Here is a 14,529-nt window from a genome sequence, read left to right on the forward strand (position 1 = left end):
CGAGTTCAACCAAGAAGTTTAGAGGGATAAGAAAAGAGGGCTAAGGGTGGAATTACAGAAATCACTGTGGAACATAACATGAAAATGAGAGATGGGGGTGGGGGGAGGGGGGGAGGGGAGAGAGATAGAGAGAGAGAGAGAGAGAGAGAGAGAGAGAAATGATATCAATAATACAGTTGGAAAAAGAACTAGGAAAAAGAATATCTTGGAAGCCAGAAAAGACCAGCTGTGCTTTAAGCAGAAAGAAGGTCAAAACATATTTAGGGGAAAAAATAAAACTCACTATATTCCTTTTATAGTCACTTAAAAAACAAGACAAAATGTCTTTTTGAATTTTTTCTTCATGTCTTATTATGTATTGGTTCCAAATAGAAAAACAATTCCTGAAGAGAATATTAGCCTCCCTCACTCTTAGACAATTCTAAAGGCACCAGTTAGTCTTTCTGTGTCTCCTGTTTTATAACATAATCAATCTCATTTAATGACATACATTTTCCTGAAACTCTAAAAAACCCTAGGTTACTCCTTGTTGCTTATAGAACAAAGTATAAAATTTTTTTGGCATTAATGACCATTTGTATGCAAGTTACAATCTCATATTCTCTTCTAGAAATATTTCTATTGTCTACTCACTCTCACCAAACAAACCCTAAGCATTTATGCCTAAAATAGTTTACTGACATTTGTCATTATTCCCTCTAGCCTACAAATGGAAGTAAACCAACTCTGCCATGTCAATTCCCACACATCCTGGAACCTCCTTTCCTACTAAAAGTATACTCTGCTTTTCTAGGCCCATCCATGGCTTCTAGCCTGATAGTAACTCCTAAATAACCTTTGGAAGCATCTCAGGACCTCAGTTGTCTCATCAGCAAGTTGAGATAATTTTTACAGTTCTCAGATTCCAACATCACTTGATCCTATATGCTATGGTACGTTCATAGCTGAAGAGATAGGATTTTCTAAAGCAGAACAGAACCATGATATTGTGTTTCTACACAGATGTGCATGCACACACCCACTGACACAGCATTCCAGTAAGGAAAGGAACTGAATGTGTTCCAAAGAACTTGATGTGCTAATACTAGTATTTCACCAATGACCATGGATTTGTGAAAGAACACACATGAGGGGGGCGGAATGATGGTTACAGTTGTGGGTCAACTGAAGAGTTTCACAGAATTAGAAGCTAAATTTTAGAACAAACTTGAACTTTGGGAAAACACTACCAATAAAATAACCACCTATTATCTGACATAAGTGACCTCTTGAGACTCAGGTCATGTTGCTCCCTCTCTTATGCACTTCCCCATCCTGAGGTACAGTATCTTCTCAAGTGTTTCTGAGTGTGTCCACTTCAGTTTCTGTTTCACCCCCTGAATTCTCTCTTTTCCTGGGAGATCATTAATCCCTTCTGTTGTTTTTCTTTCAATAGCAGGTGTCTCTAATGTGTGGCAATCCATGTTTTCCCCTTCACACTTAGTAAATAAGAAAGTTGTTTATGTGTCTGTCTTTGTCATATAACAAAATCTTTGAGGGGTAGGGCAGTCTTTTATTTGCCTTTTTTGACTGGAACATCTCACAAACTTGGGAATATTTAGAACATAATAATCGAGTCACTTTTTCAATTTATACCATATTTGGAGTAAAGGTAACATTAAAAAACGAGGAGGACTGAGTCAGTCATGAAATCCTATTTTATGACCAATAGTTGAACAGTTATGTCATTAATCACACAAATGGAAAGGTTTCACCTGAAAAAGATCGAGCAGAAGGAAGCAGGGGAATGGAGACTTGAAAGGTAAAAGTCAAACAGGGAATGACTGTTGCAAATACCATTAATTAACATGATATGCACTTGTTCTATGAACATCAAGCACCATTCTGAAAATTCAACATGTAACTCTCCCAACCCAGAAGGTAGATAACAATTTTGTTTTGCCATTTTACACATATGAAATTAAAAGTAAAAAAAAACAAACAAACAAACAAAAAAAAACATTTAAGTAACTTGGTTGAGACCACACTGTTGTAGTTGGTAAAGCCAAATTTGTTATCCAGACTATTTCTAAAATAGTCATTTAGCCCCTGCAGACCTAACAATTACGCATTAGAGACTTTAGAATTTAAAACCAGGAGGAATTTATTAGCAATTAGAATTTTCCCCCGATGAGTTATAAGATTAAATGGCAGGAATTTCAGGAATGCATATTTTCAATGGTCAAGAAGTTACTCCATCAAGATCTCCAAATTCAGGAATGTTTGATGGTGGCTTTGGATTCATTTGTGTATCTGTTCTCTTCAAATGAAATGTAAAAGTCTTGGAGGTACTGAGAATGCCATAGTTTTTCATGTTCTTTCCATATTGTCTCATGTACATAAGTAAGCAAAATATTTGTTGGTTAATTTTGAAATACTTTCCACTGGCAAGCCTTTTAGAACAGGGTCGATTATCTCTCCTCTGTGATGTTGAGCATGAAGGCAAGGGAACAGATTGATGACTTCTAAAGCTCCCTTCTAGGGCTGTGATTTGGTAGGGAACAAAAATAGACAGGAAAAAGCACCAACATCCTTATGTCCTTCTGTGGCACAGTTGGAGAGTGCTATGCCAGGATTTCTGATTTTAAAGGTTGTTTTAAAAAAAAAAAGAGAGAGAGAGAGAGATAAAATGAAGTTCTGAGCAATTCTCAAAATGGCTTATTGATCATGTCATCCGGGTCTTCTAAACTCCATCCTGGATATAAGAAATATCAAGTTGATGTTTGGCAAAGGAGCTGGCCTTTCTGATGGCCTCAAGGACATAGAAGTCATAAAAGCAAGCTGTCTGGATATTTCTAGACTATAGCATTCAAAGATAAGACAAGAGAATCAATCATGAAGATTTCACTAAACAATTGTCAGTAATAACACAACTGAAAAATTACAGCAGGATTGGGGGTAATAGTTTCCAAATATCTGCTAGAGTGTTGAGAATACTTTGAAATGATGATTTTGCCTCCAAATAATGGTGATTTGATATTATAAACAGCACAATATAATAATTTTCAAACAAAAACTATATGGGTCACTTAGCAATTGACTTTATACTTGAATGCATTATTGTTCTATTTTTTAAGGCTAAGTGAAATATTTCTGAGTCATGAAAGGCAGCATATAGGATAATGATAATAGCCCTCTAAATCTATGCTTGACAATTTAAAAAGAGTTTGTTGTACATAAACATTTTCATCCAGTAGCAAAAACACGAAAACATGATTTGAAGAAAAGAGAGATGTGTGCCCTTATTTCTAGAGGAAAATGATGAGAGTACATCAAGTCTTTGAAAGCTTCAAATGATCCAATAATATGAAATGTGGTTGATTTAAAAGTCATAATTTTGCCCTCATTGAATATGACAGGCCCTAACTTCTAAATAAGCCATGTATAAATTAGAATCAATTGCTACTTAACAACTATCCTCCCTAGTCCCCAAAACCTTTCCACATCCATTGCAGATACCCAGTGCCTATGACCCTCTTCAAATCAATGAGCTCAGTTGTTAGGGCCGCTCCTGTCAGAAGTTATGCACATTGTTAGGACCTCTATATAGCTATCACTTTATAGCCCAACTATTGAGGACATTCCTCCTTGAAATCCCATGAGAGCAAGTCAGTTGACAAAGACAAAATTTTCAAAACCTATCCCCATCAGCACCCAGTTGACTTGCCTTCCTTACCCGTCTTTAAAAAAAAAAAAAAAAAAAAAAAAAAAACTAGGGTTACGGTCATAAGAGATCTGACAGTTCAGAGCTGCCAATAATGAAAGCTCAGCTATGTGTGAGTCTAAAATGTCTTAATGGACTGTCCTATTTGGACTATTCTTTGTGATGTCATTGCTGTGGGGAACCATATACAGTTCTAACCAACTGATTTGGGAACAGATATCTAAATTCCTAGGCCAGGGACCAGGCATTATAATCATCTACCAAAACAAGCAGCAGAGGCTGAAATTATGGAATTGAAAATATTCTGCCGGGAAAGAAGAAAAACTAAAATATTGAGAGGGTATATTTAATAGTTGTAGTTATAGAAAGAGAAAACCTATGGGCCAAAGAAAAAAGAAAAAGAAATTAAGAAGGCTTTTAGGTGAAACTAGTAGCAAATAATGATGTCCTGAGAACCCCTATAACATAATTATATTTCTAGTCAGTTGATCCCAGAATCCTTGAGGCTTCAGAAATCAAGTTATTGAGAGTATGGTATCTTTTGTATTGAAAATGTCCTCTGTTTTGAGCTAAAACTATTGTCGACACCGCATGTTCACAACAAACAAAAAGAAAAGAAAAGCAAGCAAGCAAGCAAACAAAGAAATACCTCTCTTAGTCCATCCTTTAAAAGAAAAATGCTGAGGGTGGGGGTTAGGGGTGGGGAATAACAAGGCCTAGTCTCAGTACTAATCTGGCTGGAATTGAAAAGGACATAATAAAGGTCATAATTGTATAGAACATGTGAACTCAACACAAAGGATTTGGAAGCTGTGTGACTTTAACTTAATACTGTAAAATGTTTGTGCTTAATTATGGAAGCCTTTGGGGGTTCTTCCTGTTCCCCTTCAAATGCAGGGAGTCATTGGTAATAAAAATTATCTGGTCGTGATTAAGAAAGACATGTGTTAGATGCCAACCAAGGTTCAACATGGTTCTAACAAATTACAACTGAGCCTCTATTTTAAGGCAGCAGGATATCACTCTGGGGGATTTTTCCATCAGCCAAAGTACACCTACCTGGACCTTTGTAGATGTGACCTTCAATTAAGGCAACGATTTCCTCATTACCCATTTTCTACAGGTTTATTTTACAGAGATACTCCCAGGGAGCATGAAATGGGAAAACTTAGAAAGAATAAGAAAAGGGATCTTAAAACCAGAATAGTCATTATAGCCTCAGGAGGAAAAGGTGGAATGTTTGGGAGTCTTTATAAAACTTTATTTTATTTATGCTGTTTTCCAAGAACAGCTTCTACTAACTGATGTGGTTGTCAAAATTACAGCTAATATATCTTTTGTCAGATAGATGAAGAAGCTCCACTCTGACTCTCCTCTTGTGTGTTAGAACAGCATGTGGCTGAGGAATATTTTTATGTTAGCAACAAGATCCACCTGCTGGATTTCATAATGTTGAGAATGTTTGCTGTGGCCACAGCTTAATCAGTATGAGCCCATCCAATATCTCTGTAAAGAATCAAAAATTGCCCCAAAGCCTTCTTTATCAAAAGCAGGGTACTCTCTATGTAGAGCTTCCAACCTCATGAGCAACTTGGCTATTAAGTCCAAGATTGGTCTGAAAAATACTCTGAAAAAATAATATACCTCTGGTACCAAAGCTAAAGATAATATAAAATGAGGGCCACCACCAAAACGTGTTATTTTTGTCTTCTGTTTAATCTAACACCAACAGTGCTTTGTTCCTGGTCTTCTGATCAAACCTGGGAATGAAGAAGCAGAAACCTAGATCATGGCACATTCTACTTTCATTAACAGTATTTTCAGAGGCATGATGTTCCCAGTAGTACAATAGCACATGATCAGAGAAACAAAGAGCAATGTCCATGGTTTGACCCATATCTTTCCAATAAATCTTTTTCTTAAAAGTTTCAATTTAGTTAATTTCCAAAGATCCTTCATGAAATAAATGCTCCTATTTCTCTGTTGAATAGGAATACTTACTCACTTGCCTTATACTTAAAAGTAATCAGGCAGGGAAGAGTTTTGGTGAGGGTTTCTGCATGTTATCTGTAGATTCTTTGTTTCTTTTATGGTCTTGGTCATTCTCTGTCACTCCTCTAATAGTGCTTTATTTTGTTATCATATTTTTTGACATATTGTCAACTCTCAGTATATTGGATATGGTCTCCATGTTCACTTCAGAACTTCATAGTCTATGTTAGAAACACAGACAATTCAGAAAGAAAATATAAGATTCCGAACATCAGAGAGAGTCAGCCTCAGTGAGAGCTACCCCATGTATATCCTGGAACTGTACTCCACATATAAAGGGTCTCCACAGTATTGTAAGTTTTCTGTCGAAGGAACCGCTGAGCTAGAGCCAGTCCTAACCGCTGAGCTAGAGCCAGTCCTCCACAATATTGAATCTTTTTTTTTAACTGATCACAAAACAGTGGAGTTATTCCATTTTGCATCTGAAAAGGTTCTGAAAGATCATTTAATTCAACACCTGTCTTTTACAGATGAAAACACTAGAAGTTCAAGAATGAAGTTGTTGGGTGCAGAGCAGTCTGAACTGTGTTGTCTGCAGGGCAGGCCGAACAGATGTTGGCTGCAAGTCCAGGCACTCAAACCCCCCTCTATCTGGTCCTTTATCACCTGTTTGCCTCAAGGCTGAACACTTAACCCCGCCTTGGGCCAACAAGGCAGCTTGAAGACCCAGAGGCCCCATTAGTTTTGGGCTATAAAAACTCCCTCCTGCCAGGTCCCCCTCTCTCTTTCTCTCTCTCTCTCTCTCTTGCTCTCTCTCTCTCTCTTGCTCTCTCTCTCTTGCTCCCTTTGTCTTTCTTGTGTGCGCTCTCTGTCTCTCGTCTCTCTCTTGCTCTTGCTCTCTCCCTCTTCATCTCTCCTCTTCTCCTCTCTCTCTCTCTCTCTCTCTCTCTCTCTCTCTCTCCCTCCCTCCTTCTTTCCTTCTTTCTTTTCTCTTTGTTGCAGTGCTGCAATAAAGATCTTTTGGGTGCTCCGAGTGTTGTGGTCACTTTTCTTTCATTTGGTGCCGAAACCCGGGAGAGGGTTAAAACCCACTTTTGGGTCCCTCTTCCTTTGGAAGTGCCACTCACTGGATGGCCTGAACCCATTTTCTCAATCACCAGAACTCCATCCACCACTGACGTTCGATTGATGAGTTTCCCCTTCCTGGAGTCCTAAACCCAATGGTGGTGTCAGGAGGATTTGGCCGTTGATTGTCCAATAAACCTCTTTGCCCACCTGCGGGGAGGAAAACACCCCACCACAGCCTTTAAGGCTACGGTGGCCCTCAGGGACTCCTTCCTAGGGCAGAATAGACTCCTGGGTTCAAAATTATTCCCTTCCCTTCCCAGCTAGTAGTTTCCCAGCATAAGCTTTGTAGGTCTTCCTCGAAGGACTCTGTAACCTCCAGGGACACATAACAGAGAACTGAACATCACCCCACCCAGACCTTCACAGTCTCAGTGGCTCTCCTAAAATCCTAGTCCTCTCACCTTCAAGACTCGGCCGCCAGAGAGATGCTTACCCTCCCCTTCCTCTCTCTTCCCCTCTTTCCGGCCCTGGGAGTATCCAGCCTCTCCAGGAGGGGGTCCCGAAAAGCCTTGGTCAAGGTCTCCCATGGCTCCGGCTCCGGCCAGGACGAGAGCTTCGACTGTCAGGATTCGGTGATGACCAATCTCTGCAGCTTGAACCTGCCACTAAGGCACTCCTGATTTTTGGCTCTAGTGGGGACGCCCCTTTTGCCAATAAATCAGTTTCCCCTACAATGCCTCTTGGATAACTTCAAAACCCTCTCCTTGACACCAGACATCAAACCCCCAAAATTGATCATATAGCACCCAGGCCTGGCCCACTTATCCCTTAGACAACCAAAGCAGATGGCCCCCTTTTGGGTCCCTGGATCCCTCCATTCTAAGGGATCTCTACAATTACTGCTGGATCCCTCCATTCTAAGGGATCTCTACAATTACTGTGAGCATTCGAAAAAATGGGTAAAAAGCTGGTATATCAAAGCTTTCTTCTTGCAGACCTCTGCAAATTCTTCTAGCTTACAAACCAACACCCACAACCACTGATCCCCAATCTTCTCCTCCTCCGGACTCATCCACTACTTTTGACCCTACTGATGAATTTCCACCCTATCGCCTGGCTCAAATAAGTCCTCACCCTCAACCTTCTGCCCCAGCCCCTCCACTGTCTCACCCACCTGAACAACCTGACTTCTCCTCTCCACTCACTAGATCAAAAACCTAAACAACCGCCTTTCCTCAAACCATTGCCTCTTTCCTGAGGTAGCAGGTACTGAAGGAATCCCTTCACCCACTCACTCCTCTCTTCCTCTGTCAGCGCCCACACCAGGTCCCACCCAGGTCCTCTTACCAGCTAACCCAAAACTCAAACAAGCTGAGGAGAGCCCTTGGACCCCTATCAGAGATCTGGTGGAAATGGCCTTTAAAGTTGCTTTGTCATCACTGAAAACAGGTTACTAAGAATCGTCCCTTACAGGTTTTTTGGGATATTCACTCCCATCCTCCCCTCTGCTCTACCTGTTCTACTGCTCAAGTTTTCCTTGCTAGGGAAAATACTATTCTTTTACATCACTCCTTCCTCATTCTCAGATCCACCGAGTTGCTCTCAGCCCCGCCTTCCCGTCTTCCCCTCCTTACCCAGGCCCACAGAAAAGTCTTAACTGACCTTCTCCAGAAATCTTCACCATGGCTGATTTTAGGACTTTCAGCAAAAGAATCTCTACAAAAAAGTTTAATGTATATAAACTTCCTATTTTCCTGTTGCCCTGTTCTACTTGGCCTCTGGCTGGAAAAATCAGCATTCAAAAAGCTAGACACCTCCTTACTAGTTTTTCACAGAATATGTGAACAAGACCTCTGGCTTTGAGCTGGGGCTTCCCAGAGAAGGCTACATGTCTAAGAAAAGGAAGTTACCAATTGGGCTCCATGATAACAGCTGGTGGGGGTTGGGGGTGGAGGGAAGAGGAGATAAAGGGAAGAAAAAGCTCTCCCCCTCCCAAGTGTGCTTGAAGGGTTAACTTGCCCAGAACAGAAAAAAAAAAAAAAAAAAAAAACTGCTTTTTGTGAACTTCTGCAGACTTTGAACTTATGAGCCCCTTCCCTTACATGTTGGGTACAAAATTCTGAAACAACCTAAACTTGGGGTTCAGGGGATTAATTGATTACAACAGAAGCAGTGACCTCTGAATCCGGTTGCAACCAAATAAAACTATTTCCCTATCTTCAGTGCTATCTTAGGTGCCTTGCCTTGTCTGTCCCTACAACAGCATAATTCTATATACTTAAGCATTGTTCATGTTTTCATGAAATGGTCAACAGATGTGATTAATTGTGTGCTGCAAATAACAAAATATCTCTTATTAAAATGGAATAATTTGCCTAAATTCAGAAATTTATAAGGATAGTTTCAAAGTGTGAATAAAGAAGGAGTTAACAGATAGGAAAGAGAAATTAGAAGGTTCTAGGTATGGATTTAATAGAAGGAAAATGTGTTTCTGGATAAGAGAGTCTATTAAGTAAATAAGAGGGTTTAAGCAAGTGATGAAGAAGGTCTGTGTATGCTGGCTATATAGATTTAAGTAAGTGCTAAAGAAGGTCTGTGTATACAACTATGGTTAAACAACAACTGTTATTTTGCAATATTGTAATATATTATTTCTTTAAAAGCTAAACTTGATTAATATAAAGACATCAATAGTAATTGTGGTACTGTTACTCTTCTCTGTATATTAAATGTGTTCATATTTTCCAAATATAAAAATCTTTAAGATAGAAACTTTAAAAAAATTATATCAAGTTGGTGTTCTCCAAAAGGTTGCATGGTTATTTTAGGCTTATAAAAGTAACATATTGGAGATTTATTTATATCATTTAATGTCCTATAACTGGACCTATTATCAATAAGATTAATATAAAGTTCTATACACTGGGTACAATTTAATATAATATTACCTAGTATTCATGTGACATCAAGCAACAACATATATAAACTTTATAAAATGATATTTAAAAACAAAGATCAGCTTCAATACTAGAACACTTTACCTAAGATTTATAAATCTTAGCCTTACCTGAGATAAGGCTGTGCTTCCCATCTTACTGCATGTCAGAATGACTCCAAAGTAGGCCAGACTTCAGCTAAAGCCCAGTACTCTTAATTTAGGGTGAAACTGACTTTGCTGGATGTTTATGATCAAGACTTAAAGTTAAATTAAAATGGCCAAGAAAACCAATATTTGGCTCTGGCCCTCTGAGTCAGTCTGAATCCAGGGAACAGGGAACTTCTCTAAAGAGCTTTGCAACTCTGTGCCATATAACCTCCTGATCAGGGAGATTATTGAGACCACTGGAGAATGAAAAGCCAATCAGTGCACTTGCTGTGAATAGGAGGGTCATTGGATACAGGAGACATCCCTGATGCTTCCAAGGGAAGCCACATGGTCAAGCAAGACCTGGACCCATCCTAGCGCAAATGGCACTAGCAGAACTAAGAAGCTGCTCTCAGGTTCCCCCACGAGTGACCCCTATGGGAACTCGGCTGACTCTTAACAATAGATAGAAACAAAGTCAGTTTTGACCAACTTGATCTTAAACACCTTCCAAAACCAGTTAAGCCAAAACACAGTCATTCCTGGGAGTAATAAAGGACAAGAACAGATAGAAAAGAGGAGACAGCAACTAGGCCCACAGGCTCCATGGGGAATGTTCAGTCAAGTATGGCCTTGGCTCCTCCCCCTCACAGGACCCCTATTAGTCCTCTCTATGTTTCTCCTAATAGGACCCTGTCTATTAAATTGCCTACAGAAGTTCATGCAAGATCAGATACACAAATTCACCAACAAGCTGGTCAATCAACTACTTCTTTAAGACTACCAGCCCTTATGCCCAAGATGGAGACCTACGACTCATGACCAACTCCTCTGGCTCCAGAGATTCTGTGCCCATCTAAAATCCTCTCTAACCCCTTTTTCCAGTTTTCACAACCCCTCTTTCACTTCCTAGGAATGAGAACTACTCTCTGGCAGGTCCACTCTGCTTATTCTGTCTGCTCTACAGTATCCCCACAAGGAAGCATCAAACCTAAACTCCCCACACCTCAGATGAGGAGCCACTAGCCAGGCAAAGACTGGTAGATCAACTCCACCCACATGCCTAGGCACAAAAAGCTTCTCTACCTACTTACTTTGGTTGATATTTTATCAGGTTGGATAGAAGCCTTCCCTGCATCCAGGGAAACTGCTGACACTGTTGCCTCCATCCTCATTGAGCAGATCATTCCCAGGTTTGAACTTCCTGCCTCCATCCAGTCAGACAACGGTCCAGCCTTCACTTCTCAGGTTGTTCAACTAGTCTCCAAAGGCCTCAACATCACTTGGAGGCTCCATGTCTCCTATCAACCCCAGTCCTTGGGTAAGGTTGAGAGGCCTAACGGCATTCTCAAGGATCATCTCACTAAACATGCTATTGAACTCAGGCTCTTCTGGCCCAATCTCCTGTCATTGGCTCTCACCTGAATTCAGGTAGCTCCAAGAGCTCCCTCAGGCCTTAGCCCCTTTGAACTACTCTCTGGGCGCCCTTTCTTAATCAACCAAAGCTTTCCAATCACTCCTCCTCCCCTTGTGTCCTACCTGCCTAATCTCACACTTCTATGCAAACTCCTAAGAGAACATGCAGACCGGTGCCTTCCTGTTCTATTCATTGCCTCAATCCCCGCACAACCACCAACTGAATTGGACCCTCTTCAACTGGGTGACTCAGTCTTACTTCAGGAACTGCATTCTCAATCACTGGAACCTCAATGGATGGAACCCCATACAGTCATAGTTACTATCCCAATGGTGGCCAAGCTTTTGGGCCACTCCCCCTGGTACCATGTCTCCCACCTTAAAAAGGCACTTGTTCCAAATATCCAGTCCTAGACTTCCACCACACCCACAAAACTCAAAATTTCTCACCAACCCTTTTCTTCTTTTACTAATCATTATTCTCTCTCAAGTTTTTATCTCAAACCACAGATACCGCTTCTACATCCAAGCGAGATGTCACCAGGATGACACCACCCACTCTCAGTTTAAGGGTCAAGGCGATTGCCCTTCCACTGGCTGCAATCGGGCTGTCACCCTTAACGTTACTGGATTCAACCAAGCCACCTCCAATACTTCCTAGAGTCCCTGCTACAGGGTCAGTGGCTGATACCAAGAATCTCCTCCATCCAGGACTGGTTTGATGCCATTGAGGACTTGTGGCTTCAAGGAACTTTTATGGACTTTACCCCTACCACAGTAGTTGTCTGTAGCCACTGAGTGTTATTTCTGGCTGCCCTTGTGTTCTCAGACCTGTCCCCCAAATATCCCTCCACTTCCCCTTCTAGGTCCAAGGACACCCACCATTAAGCAGGAAGTAGCCAGAGGACTTTATGCCATCCCCCGTGTCACTTAGAAAAACAAAAAGGGAGGAATGTCGGGTGCAGAGCAGGCTGAAATGTGTTGTCTGCAGGGCAGGCTGAACAGATGTTGGCTGCAAGATAGCCCATGCATTCAAACCCCCCTCTATCTGGTCCTTTATCACCTGTTTGCCTCAAGGCTGAACTCTTAACCCTGCCTTGGGCCAACAAGGCAGCTTGCAGAGCCAGAGGCCCCATTAGTTTTGGGCTATAAAAACTCCCTCCTGCCAGGCCCCCCTCTCTCTTGCTCTCTCTCTCTTGTTCTCTCTCTCTCTTGCTCTCTCTCTCTCTCTCTCTTGCTCTCTCTGTCTTGCTCTCTTTGTCTTTCTTGCGTGCGCTCTCTCTCTCTTGCTCTTGCTCTCTCCCTCTTCATCTCTCCTCTTCTCTCTCTCTCTCTCTCTCTCTCTCTCTCTCTCTCTCTCTCTTTTTCTCTCTCTCTCTCCTTCTTTCCTTCTTTCTTTTCTATTTCTTGCAGTGCTGCAATAAAGATCTTTTGGTTGCTCCAAGTGTTGTGGTCACTTTTCTTTCAGAAGTAAGTTGCAAATTTATAGTTTTATGTTGCTTCAACATCCACTTGGAATGTAAGTTGGATTTCTCATACCAGAAGCGGGGCTTAGTCACTTTGACTTAATTTCCACCTCTGCTTACTCCTTGTTCTTCAAGGTGGTTGATCCACAGGTCTACCTTATGCATCCACCTCCTAGTGACCACCTTTCCATAGAACAGTTAAATACAACCTACTATATTACCATACAGATTCTCTCATCCCAAATAGACTGCACATATATGCCTCAGTGACCTCCTCTCAGTCACTGTGGGCCTACATGGAACTCGTGTCTGCCCACTCTACACCTGACAGTTGAAATACCTTGCAGGAAACCTGATTGAATAATGCCCTGGACTCCAATAAAGGCTGTGGCATGCAGGACTCTCCTCTTTCTCTTGTTCTCTGCCTACCCGTGGAGCATGCATTTGTATCCTTGACATTTTTCTCCTTCCCAATTGTCTTATGAGTCATGCTGCCCTCTTCCCTCTGGGACGTGTGAGTAATAAAATGCTTCTGTTATTTCATGTATTTTGTTGAGTTGTCCTCTCTGTGTCTCATCTGACTGTCACTCCTGAACCTAACATTCTCTCTAATCAGGGTCCTTCCAGAAAATGGCTATTCTTGGTAGGAATAAACTGGACATAGAACAAATAATAGTCATGGGAACATCTACCAGGATAAACCAGTTTTCTATGAGAGAGACTCATGCTTAAAGGTCAGATATTTAGACATTAGGCTGTCTACCAAGATAAAGAAATATCTTGTAAAAACCACATATAAATATCCAGAAGCACCACCTCTGGAACCCTACAAGGGCAGGGCTGCTCCAGGAGAAACTGCAAGACCACATTAGAGGAAATACAACAAAACAACATGATCATAATTGCTTGGTCAGAGTTGCAGGAGAGTGGGAACCAGACTCCCAGCACAGTGCTCTGAAAGTTGGTTGTGCTTTCTGCTCTCCACGTTCATAGATGAGATTCCTTGATAATGTTCCCATCCCCACTGAAGCATGTATTTTAAAATTTCAAAAAAGGTCACATTTGCAAAAGAATAAACTACACCACAGATGTTTTGTGGGCCTATTTCAAATATATCTCAATATAACAAGTAATTCTTTTGTTTCAATAGTTAACATATGTCTAGAAAACATATCTCATTGGCTGAAAAACAGGTCATTCTAAGTCTTTACTTTTACAATTTTATTTCTGCTATTTGGTGAACTTCATACTGGGAGTCCATGAATTGTGGATCCATTCAAAATAGTTGTTGAAGAAAACTATTTTATAAATGATTATTAAGCCATAACTTCATGGAAATCTCCCCAAACTTCATTTTTTCTTCAAAGATAGTTTAAAATTTCAGAGTTCAATGGTGTGCTCCAACATGAGTATTTATAATTGTAATCCAGTATCCTTATAAAATTTATCTAGAAATCTCCTTGCCTCTAAAAACCTTCCCCATTTTGCTGACTGTGGCACCTAAAATGGGCAAAGTATTGCACTTTCCAGTGATAAATTTCTTCAAAGGCCTTTGTGAGGAGACAGAGAGGAGAGAATAATAATGAGGACTATACACCAAAAAGAAAATGAAATTTTAAAAATGCACTTTTTTTCTGCTTTATAATTTTACTGACAATTGACCCTGAATGAAGTACTAGCCTCAAATATCATAGGTTCATACTATCTGGATTTTTAAAAAAAAAATTTTAAAAAGCACTAAAAGCAAAGCAAAATTAAACTCAGCCTATGAATGCCAACCATAATAAAAACTAAAAACC

The sequence above is a fragment of the Callospermophilus lateralis genome, chromosome 13 (genome assembly GCF_048772815.1).
Source record: "Callospermophilus lateralis isolate mCalLat2 chromosome 13, mCalLat2.hap1, whole genome shotgun sequence".
NCBI lineage: Eukaryota > Metazoa > Chordata > Mammalia > Rodentia > Sciuridae > Callospermophilus > Callospermophilus lateralis.